This window comes from Strigops habroptila, chromosome Z (genome assembly GCF_004027225.2).
Source record: "Strigops habroptila isolate Jane chromosome Z, bStrHab1.2.pri, whole genome shotgun sequence".
Taxonomy (NCBI): domain Eukaryota; kingdom Metazoa; phylum Chordata; class Aves; order Psittaciformes; family Psittacidae; genus Strigops; species Strigops habroptila.
Window position 1 is genome coordinate 47,978,513 of NC_044302.2, and position 10,912 is coordinate 47,989,424.

General features: G+C 45.5%; 1 long non-coding RNA gene across 1 annotated transcript; it reads left to right on the forward strand.

The window, feature by feature from the left end:
• The first annotated feature begins 8,135 nt into the window (after positions 1-8,135).
• LOC115600911 lies at positions 8,136-9,855 on the forward strand. Its single transcript, XR_003989195.1, has 2 exons — positions 8,136-9,055; positions 9,218-9,855. It is a non-coding gene; the product is annotated as an uncharacterized LOC115600911 (long non-coding RNA).
• Positions 9,856-10,912: the final 1,057 nt, after the last annotated feature.

The window sequence follows — 10,912 nt, forward strand, 5'->3', positions numbered from 1 at the left end:
GCAGCCTGAAGGCAATGTGCCTCAGAGCTGCACCTCACCTCAGATGAGAAAGTACATCTGCTGACCATTTCCAACCCACAGTTGGATTCATCGCCAAGCACTGAGGTCTCCCCTGGGAGCCCCATACACGTGTCCAGACCACTGCCTCAACCACCTTGGCCCGGGAACAAGAAGCAAAGCATGGGTCTCAGCTCTGGAAAGGCACTAGCACATGCTATTTCATTTACAACACGGCCATCTGTTTCTGCCTGAGCACAGCTTTTTGTTTCCTTTCCGGTGATACCTGGGAAGCCCAGACATCCTTTCACAGAAGAATTTGATTTCTTTGGGATTCATTGCTGTCATGTCTCCTGTATGGCAAAGCATGAATCTCATGAAATGAAATAGAAGTTAAGTATTAAACATCAAGGGAGGACTGCGTGAAAACAGAGAAACCATAATTTATGAAGTTAATTTATCCCACAATACCTTCCATATGCTTATGCTCAAGGAGAGATTTACAGCGTTGTGTGCAATTTCACCATTACTTAAGTACTGACCTCGGAAGCAAATAATGTAATTTCTCTGAAATGGCTGCTGCCTTTCATTGGCCTTTTACTGTTCTTCCCCATCCACTTTTAAACCGCTGCATTCCTCTCCCGCAACTTGACCGCACCTCGGCCGCACTTCCAGCTGCTGGGTGGCAAGGGCAGCAGGCAAGGATAGCATAGCTGGTCTCAGCTGCAGAGCTGCATGCCCCAGGAATGGGCCAGGCACTGATGCTGGTGGTACCCAGAGTGCTGTCTGCTGGTACACAGTGGGCTAAAAAAGAAGCGAGGTTTAGCTGGGACAGTAAACCGGGAAGCAAAGACTTCTGTTCTCCTTCTCTGAATGCATTGACTGCTGTCTCATCTGGGTGCTCAGACCAACCTTTCCTCTTGCTTCATCTCACAAAAACTGCAGGAAGCCTGCCTGGATTGTGGGAATTTGACACCAAAAATCTTCTCTTGATTACTAGGAGAAAATAAATTTGTACATCAGCATGCAAAACTGCTCTGAGATCTGTGAAGTGCGGAGCTGTGACACTGTTAGTGGCCACTGAAATGCATGCTGTGTGTGACTATTTCAGCAGTGGTGTTGGTGTTTGGTGGGAGAATTACCATTGTTAGGTGAAAGTGGAGTATGCTACACCAATGACGAAAGAAAAAGGGCAGGATATCAGGATAACCTATGCCTCACATGCAAAATTGGCCTCCAGCAAGGTTCATGGCCAGCCCTTGGCAGGGAAGGGAAGTGCTGGGATAGGTTCAGCAGTTTTGAGGGTGAAAAGAAGGCATGGGAGGAATGGTAGTGAACCATGAGTAGAAAGGTAGATGGTCAGTAGCAGCTGAGCAGCACCTTCCTGGTAGGTACTTGTGCAGGTGAAATGAATAGATTACCTTGTATATGTCTGGTTCCCTCCAGAAGATGGTAATACAGGAGCCACGGATGGATCCACCAGGAAAGGGAAGAAGGACAAGAGCAGTGCTTGCAAAGGTGGCACTCTTCAGAAATACATCAGCGTGGCTGCGTATTTAATCCCAGCACTGAAAGAAAGCTGTCTTGCTACAGCACTGCTGCTAATCCAATGCCTATGCCCCACATGCTCCCTCACTTTGGCTCATGGTTTCCTTACTTCTGCATGGATTTAAGCAGATTTAAGAACATTCTAGCAGCTTTCAGGTTCCCATCACCTTGCAAAAGCCTGCCCTTCAAAAACAAGATGGTAAATTGTAGGTGCACTGAGCTTTCCCCGATTACAATGGCGATAACTAAGACACGGTCCCTGTCCCTCTTCCTGGGACTAGGAAGAAGACAGAGAATGTACAAGAGGTCAGTTATACTTCCTTGGTTGTGACAGCATTTTAAAAAAAAGGCTACAAAACAGTGGAGAGACACCTAAAGCAGACACCAGGTTCAAGAACAATGCTCCATTGTCCTCCTGCTGCCCACAGGCTTCTGGACAAGCAGCGGGAGTGTAAGAAGGCAGGTATGGGATAATTTGCCACAGGCAAGCCCCCGAGGGCTTGAGTTGGCTTCCAAACCGGAAGCTAACAAGACCGTGGTTCTCCACAAACCTGGATGCTTCTGTTGTGCATGTAAGAAAATGCTTACTTCGGTTTCGCTGAACTCGTGGGCACAGTGACGCCCAGTGGCAGTGACTTCTATAGCCTGGTTGTACGTGCCGTGCTACAATTTCCTCTCCTCCATGTGCTGCTCTGTCTCACTGCGTGTCCAGAGACTGTCACAGCAGCCAACAGCAAAAGGAGGCCTCTGAACTCTCAAAATAAATGCTTCCTTGTATGTCCACAAGCTGTGAATGCTGAGGAGGCAAGAGATTTCTTGGCTGCGCTGAGGCTTCATGTGGAAAGGTTTGTATATGAACAAACCTTGTCACTGCAGGGTGATGAGTCTTCCAGATTACAGCATACATTTATCTCTCAGAGTGCACCTAGGAAATCAGGATGTGTCTCATTCCAGTTCTGGAAATGGAGACTGAATCACAGGCAGTCTGTGCAACCTGTTTACCAAAGAGGCCAACAGCAGAAAAGGCACTTGACTTACCTGCCTAGTGCTTTCTCCTTTAAGCTGTATTTCCTCCCTGTTTTGCATGCCGAGGTGAACACACTGCTGTGGGGGCAGGTTTATGCTGGATGCACACTGACCTGCTGCAAGACCCGCCGCAAAGCAATTCCTCCCTCAGTGTGCAACCTCTGCTTGCTGATGGGGCAGTGCTGCCATAGCAGGCTCGCTACCTGCCTGGGAAAAGCACAGCTCACACGCTCACTTGCCCATTAATTTTTTCTGCTCATGTACCTGACTGTCTCCTCCACCCCACGCAGGAATGCTCAGAAAACGTTTGGTCCAGTTTTGGTAGTGTGTCTTTCTGTGGCTCCTCCCTTTTCCTAGCATAGGGTCTCCACTGCCTCTTCTGGTAGCCCAATGCATTAAGCATTTTAGTCACGCGCCCTCCACCCATGAGACTTTTTCCGCTGCTTCCGTCCTTCTGGAGTGACTCACTGCTATTCCCAATTTGCATCTCACTGGTTTGCAGTGGGGAACCCGAGCCCCGGGAATTCTGGGACGGTGAGTGGGGAGCTCAGCGCTGTGTGGGGCACCTCTCCAAAATACTCCCCCTGCACAAAGATACCTCTGTGCAGTCCCAAAGACATGACACCCAACTGTCTGCCCAGCCCAGGCACACGCTTCCTGCTCCTGCTCTGCAGGCAAAAGCGCAGGAGGGAATGGATGACTCCGAGGCAGACAGCCTCCAGCCAGCGCCCATAGGACCGAGGCAAAGTGGGCAGGTCCTGGCACTGCTGGATCAAGCCTAGTAGATCAGTTGCCATGGAAACATGCTGGGGAAGAGGGATGGCAGCCACGGGAACAGAGAGCATCCGTACTCACCCGACTGGCAGGGGGCAGATTTCCTTCTCAGCCAGCGCGCGGGATGAGAGACGGTGCTGCTGCTTCTCCCGTCTGTATCAGAAACCGTTTTGCAAGGTGGAGCTCCCAGCCCTCTTACTTTGGTTTTTGCTCTCTCCTGATTTCAGCCTCCTCTCTGCAGACTGTGAGGAGTGAACTCGAAGGGTGCCTCAGTGCTGCTTCCAGGCAGAATGGGAGGCTCGTTCTTGGAAACAGTGAGAACAGTCCTGCTCCGGGCTTCGTGTGTGTGCTTTTAGGCACACGCACTGCGGACCAGCAAGTGAAGAGCAGCAGAAGTAGCTAGAAGGAGGATATTGCACTGTGCGTGCACTGTGTACATGGCTGCATGCAGAAATAGCACCAGTGCAGTATACTCAGAGGCATGCTTTGAAGAGGCATACATGTGTTACAAGTATCTATTCAGCATTTAAGCCCTCCACCATGTAGTACATATGCTTTCATGTTTTGTAAGGATTTGGATTTTGCCTGTCTTTAGTCCTGTGAGTGGTGCTATCTGTGTGCTCTGCATGAGCCTTATGGGTATCACCTGTCCATGCAATGCCCCAGCGAAGTCGAGAAGCTTTTAGTCTCTAATGTCAGAGACGAGGAAATGCAAATTCCTGAACTTAAGGTCAAAATCCAATACATGCTCAAAGAAATCTGTATATTAGCTGCTTCATCCCTCTAGTCAAGAAAGAGAGAAGGCCAGAGCTTTCTAGCCTCTAGGAGAGAGAACTGGTGTAGCTGATGGAAGGAAGGGAAACAGGTGGTTCCAGGAGAGGTTTCCCACACACCCCATCCGTCCTTCAGGAGTAAACTGGTGTAACAGACTGGAGGGACCACCAATGAGCTGCGGACTCTGCCCTCAGCCTTGGACCATCTCTGCTTCCCCTGCTCCTTCCTAGTGTCTTTGGGCACCCCAGAAGAACTCGCTGAGCAAGGGGCTGCATTTCTTTGTGGGGTCCACAAACATCCACTGAGCTTTTTCATCTCCACAAGCACACCACTGTTGCTCATCTCCCTCTACATCTGCAATGCTGGAGTTTTGGGTGCTGCTGGTGGTGGCAGTTTGGAAGTAGTCCCTGTCCTTGTGAGGTGCAGCACAGCACAGGTGACATTCAATATCCAATGCTGAATTCTCTGGGGCTTGATGCATGTAGAGCTCCCTTACCTTGCCCTGTCTATGTGGGGAGCATGGAGGGCAAAAAGGGTGCACATTTCTTTTGGTCTGGAGCATTGCACATCAAGATTAGCCTGGAGACAAACGTAATTTACCATGCCCTACCTTCACTAGCTACTTTTTTTTTTTTTTCTTTTTTTTACAGTGCTTTATGATTATGGTTATTTTTTTTCTTTCATTTCAGAATGTCTCAAAAAATGCTGGCATGATGAAGAAGTTAGAGATTTTAAATGAGAGCAATTGCAGAGAACAGCAAATAAGACCATCTTTCTAAAGCTATTCAGACCTTGACATACCAGCAGCTTCCCACAATTCATGGGAGGACACCATAGCCAGGGCACACGTGTGCTCTGTTGAAGTCTCTAGTGCTATACACTTCCTTCTGCTAAGGCATGATGAACTAACTCTGTTAGAATTTTCTCCTTCTTTGCTCTTTTAAAACTGCTTCAAAAATCAGTCTTCAAAATACTGTGCCACACACAACATCCACACACTCCTGCTGTTTTCTTTTTGTCTTTCAAACACAGTTTGAGGGATGACAGCCAGAACGTACATAAATGAAAGCTGTGATATAGGAACAGATATGTACATATGCATGTTTATAAGAATTGTTTACACAAGTGTACACATATATACTTGTTTCTTTCTGCTTATTTAAATAACAACTGATCCCTTATAATCTGTAATTCATTTACAGGAATTTCCCATCATAGCTCTGTTTTGTCTGTTTTGATAATGATTTTTCTTACCTGCATATCAAACAAAGAGTCTTTGGCTGTTTTCCATGCGTTTCAGAGCTGACTTGAATGCATGAGATATCTTTCTGGGGTTTGTGCTGCAACAAAATGCTGGGTTAGTCTTTGGAAAGGTGGGAGCAGTGGGATGGGTGACTAGTCAAGTATTTTATGAGCCTATGAACATTTGATATGGACAGTAATCACATCGTCAAACAAACCTGCTGAGTGCAGCCATGGGTACCTACAAGGAAGTACAGCCCTCTGTGTCATTTCGAAATATAATCGATTCACTATCTGGGGATCCAATTGAATTATTTTCCAGCTGAACAGTGGGGAAGACATTATATTGTAATCTGAATGTTTGGGCACAGTCCTGCATCTTCATAAGGGGAGGAAGCACCAGGATGGTCTCTTTGAAGCCGGCAAGTTGCCCCTTGCAGAGTGGCTGTGCAGGTGAGCTGAGCAGCAACCTGCTGTCCAGGCTGAGCTATCTCCTATTTGTAGGCATGAAGGAGCCAACAGCACAGGGAAACACAGTGAAAGGATAGATGGTTACCTCCTCCTGCTCTGCTGCCACTGCCTTCCCTGCCCTCTGCCACCCATCTCCATTTGCTCCCTTTCCTCCCTCACACAGCCTGTGCCAGCCATCTCTGACTCTGAAAGGAGCCATGGCATGGCACTGGCAAGAAAATTGGCATGAGAGCTGTGCAGGATCTGAAAAACGTGCCTTATTGCTCATTTGGTCACACCAAAAGTGCCTGCTGTCATGCCATTGAAATAGGCTGCGGGAAGAGGAGGGGCAGGAGCAATGTGAGCGGAGGGCACAGCTTAGCATGCACCCACTGAGGAAGTGAGTCAGCAGCCCCCAAATGTTGAGTAAATGTGGGGATGGATATTGCATAAAGCAAGGCAAAGAAGAGCAAACATGCTAGGGCTGTGAATTTTCTTTGAAGAACTGGATGTTTGGCTGCTTTACCTGCCCTTGACTCTCATCACCTGGGGGTACCAGGGATAGAAGTGGAGGTCAACAGGGTAGATGTCCTTTGTCCTTTACCCATTTAGTAGGAAGCAGGCCCATGGCTTCCAGAATTCAGAGCAGCACAGCTCAAGATGAAGCATGTAAGAAAGACTTTTTCACTGGGTGTGGGTCTCAGGGAAGGTACCTTGAATCCCTGCACTGGCAGGAAAGGGGAAACAAAGGCTAGAGCATCATTCCATAAGCATCAGTCTGTAAGCTGATGACAGATCTCTGCAAACTGCAACATGTCCCTTATTCAGGGCAAGAAGGAGAGCCCTAATGGACTCCACTTGTAACAGAAAGGACCTTTATAACATGGGGCTGAACATCTGGAGGATGTGGGGCTGGAGGTGACAACCCACATGTCTAAAGGCAGAGATCAGAGGAAAGCAGGTTTTTGGAGCAGCCCCCACAGGCACGCAGGTTCATGATTTCTGAGATGCTCCACCACTAGCCTGCCTGGTGTCCATCCATAAGCCATGTCACCTCTCTATGCTTCAGTTTCCCTAGGTATGAAATGTATTAAAAGTCCCAAACCAGACACTCCACCCCCTTGGCTGTGTGAACAATTGCAGCTGTCTCTGCTTTTTTCTTTCTTTCCAATTGACAGTGATGTGGCATTGGTGAAAATTGGAGTGCTTATCCAGCCACATATAATGAGACTATATGAGAGCTCATGTTTCCAGACATGCCAGGGGTTGGGGAAATAAATACCTGCTTTAGCACCTGTAAGGCACAAGTACGTCCCTCTTCCTACATCATATTTTTGTGGACTTAGATCTTTCAAATATCTCCAAGTTTGCCGTTACCTGTCAGCAGACAGAAGGCTGTGTGCAGTTGATGGCAGGAGAGATCAAGGATCAGCAGCTTCAGCAAAGACAAGAATGATTTTGTCTCTGCAAGACAGAAGGGAGTGTATGCCTGTTTTGCTTAGTGATGTTTTCTTTGGCAATGGTCTAGAAACTGAAGATGCAGCACATACTGAAGGAGGGCTGTGGCTGATTGAGCGCACTGCAGTGCTCATGAGAAATAAGTATGAATTCAGATGGAGAGGTGCAACACAAAAGCACAGCATTTATGCTTTGGAGGGCTCTCAAAAGGACCTTGGAGGTTAGCAGGTCTATTCCCTGGCTGCAACACAGTTGGATAAAGAAACTGAAAGGATTCCCTTCAGCTCTGCACCTATGCAGATTCCTTTTTACTTGATGTATATTTAGGTATTCATTTGTGCATTTCAGAAGGAAAAGAGGAAAGGAGATCACAACTGGACCTGCATAAAAGAATTCCCATCTCTTCCAAGCAAAGTGGAAATCATTTATTCTCTGTCCTGCAACAGATATGGATGCAGTGTGATACAGAAGGCCCCAGGCTGAACACTGCATGGTGAGAATAAAAATAAAAGCCAAACAATTCCAGTTTTGTAAAAGAGCATGTTCTGGGGAATCTCACAGTATAATTTTCTTTTAAATGTATCAATATTGTTTATTTATTTAATAGAAAATTCATAGTTTAAAAGTAGAATATGTTAATGAAAAGAAATTCAGCAAGGAAAGCACTGGGAAAATATTCTAAAATCTGAAAACTCTCTATTAAAATGAGTTAGAATCAAATCCTAGCATAACATACGTACAGAAGACAAACATACCTCTGGCATTCAGGTGGCTAAGGAAGCCTTGTTTCCTTAACATGAAAATGCTACCTGAGCACAGCTACATTTTAACTTCAAGCTCTCACCAGCTTTGGTCGGTAGTCACCAGCGGTGCTCACGGGGTGTTGTGAGGAGCTGCAGGGATGAGCTGGAGCTTTGAGGAGCCTTTAAGCAGCACCTGGTGGAGGGGTGAATTTTCCAGTTTCTTTGCTGTTTCGACTTATCATGGACCCTGCTTCTGTACAGAGAGGCTGCAAAAAGAAATAAAACACCCTAGCAGCAGCTTGGATTTGTCCTGAACATGACATCAGGGCCTTCACAAGGGACTGATCCTGTGCAGAGCTGTGGAGCAGCCCAAGCTCCTCCAGTAGAGTTGTCTGCAGAGGGAGGCGGAACTTTTTACCACCTTTTGAGGCCATGGAGCTCCATGCCCAGCTCTTCTCTGGAGGTAAGACCCTACCTTCTCACTGCCTTTTCTACTAATGGGGGAAAAGTGGTGACCGAAGGAGCAGTAAAGTCAATACTGACATGCAGGAACCATCAGACTGATGAAAAACATGGCTCTGGTTACCAACAGAACCCAGTTGCCTGCTGAAACGCTTCCTCAGCCATGAGGTTTCAAGCCACCACATAATCTTTGGCCCCTCCAAAGTTGTTTCTGCCAAAGCCACGGCAGAGGTGAGCTTTTTGTTTGGAGGAGCTGATTCAGGTACCATCAAGAACTATCCTCTGCTTTTGGGCTGGTGGCGCCCAAAGTCTGCTGCTGGCCATATATTGCTCTTGTGGGTGTTGTCGTGCAAGGCTGATGGCTCAGCATCGTTTCTTCCCCAACATCACCTTGTGATGCAGATTGCTTAGAGCAAGGTCCTACTGGTATCAGTAGTCCTATTGACTTCAGAGAGGCAAGCGTGGGACAAATATCTTCCACTGCACTATCAGGAGGTGCAAACCAAAGCACCCTTCTTGTTTGATCTCGGCAAGCATGGAAAAGTGTTGAGAGCTGATGTAACCCTTGCAAGAGAATAAAGGTTTTCACCAAAATGTTTTTTTTTGAACAGAGAGATTTATTTTCACTGAAACTGTTGACACAGGAAAAGAGAATTATTTTTTCACATAAAATATGTCTCTTTGAAAATTTTACCAAAACCGTTAACAAATGTTTTCTATACGGTGATTTTTATCAAAACCAGACCATACCACACGAATGAGCTCAGTCAGCTACAGAGACTCAAATTAGAGCAATTTCCATTGTATATTTCCTCCCTCACAGAAGATCAGATGGAGATTTCTGTGTCTCCTAGGCAGTCACAGCAAGTTCTCCCTCTCCAACAGCAGAACCAAGGGACGAAGAGGAGCAAAAAAAAAATAAGGACGATGAAGAAAACACTGCACGCATCACAAATGCTGCTCTCAGTAAAATAGCTAAATATTGTTCTTACTCGGCATATCTGTCAGTGCTAATGGTAGAGTTCATACTACTCAAAAAAAAGCTCTGTTGACCCAGTGGGGCCAACAGTGCTACAAAAAATGTGTTGTGGTCCCCAGCAAAAAAAATAAATGGCTGTTAAGGACATCTGTGAAAACTAACTGAAAGTGCTGGGTTCATATATATGTCAGCATGGCAAGACATTCAGATAATAGGTCAGCAGAAATATAATTGGTTTTCAGAGGTATTAATGCTGCTGCTGCCACTGCCGGAGAGCAGGGCTGGTATACACTTTTTACCACAATACTTTCCAAAAACACCCCAGATGCTTTCCAGTTGTAATTTCGTTTTAGGAAAGAATGAAAATTTTTATATTGTCTTTTTTTATATCTCAACTTTAAAAGAAAAGTTTTTATGCTTCAGAACAAATGCTTCAATCAAATGATACATGCCTGAAAAAGTTTCTCTTTTTTGTTTTTTTTTTTTTTACTTCGTTGTCTTGCATTTCCTTGCTCTATTTATTCTTTCTCATAGAAAAAGGGGACCAGAAGAATAAGAGGCTTTTGGAGGAAATTGATGTTCTTGTATTCTCTTCTTTTGATTCTTTGGAGTACAAAATGATAGAGAAGTAGAAATGGACCTAGTTTTAAAAAATTAAAACTAAAAATGAGGAAAATGGATTTTTTTCTTGACTTGAAGCTAAAATGGAACACAAATGAAACTGAAAATTAAATTAATCAGACCTTTTTTTTCTAGTGTATCTGGTATAAAGGTTTAAGCCAATTTCAAAACCAGACTTTGGTTGCAATGTATTTTCTCGAGAAATAGCCTTGATTTTCTGTCTGCCAAAAGCAAAGCAGAAAGCTTTGCTTACCAGAACAGTTGGAATTAGGATAAAGCCAGTTCTATAGGACCAATATAGTTCATGCAGAAATCATTACTGAACATTTCTGTAGACTTATTTTTGAAAAGACAGAGGGTAGTAGCTACAGTCCCTTGCTCATAGTGCAGTGATGCCCTTTTTACTGCACAATCTGTCTAAATATGGCTTCTTCTGGACCACCATAACATTAAAAAAGGCCATTCAATGTCAGACTTACACATTTCCATTTTCTGGCCTTGCCAAAACAAGCTGCCCAGCAGCTCTGACCATCAGGTTTTTGCACCAGGATGTTTGCTACAGCTCATCATCTCACCACAACTCCTTGTTGATCCCCACTAGCCCATGGGGATTCACTCGCTGGAACAACAAGACCTGCAAGTCAGAAGATTCTCTCTATCTCATTCAGGAAACATATTTTGAATTTCACCTTTCTCTGAGCTCATGTGTCCCACATTAGTTATCGGACACCCAGAACAGATGTATCCAAAAAGAAGCTCTCTTCCTCACAGATCTAAACTATTCTGGGCTATGTTTTTATTTCATATTTTTCAGGATGCTTAATCATAGCTACTTCAC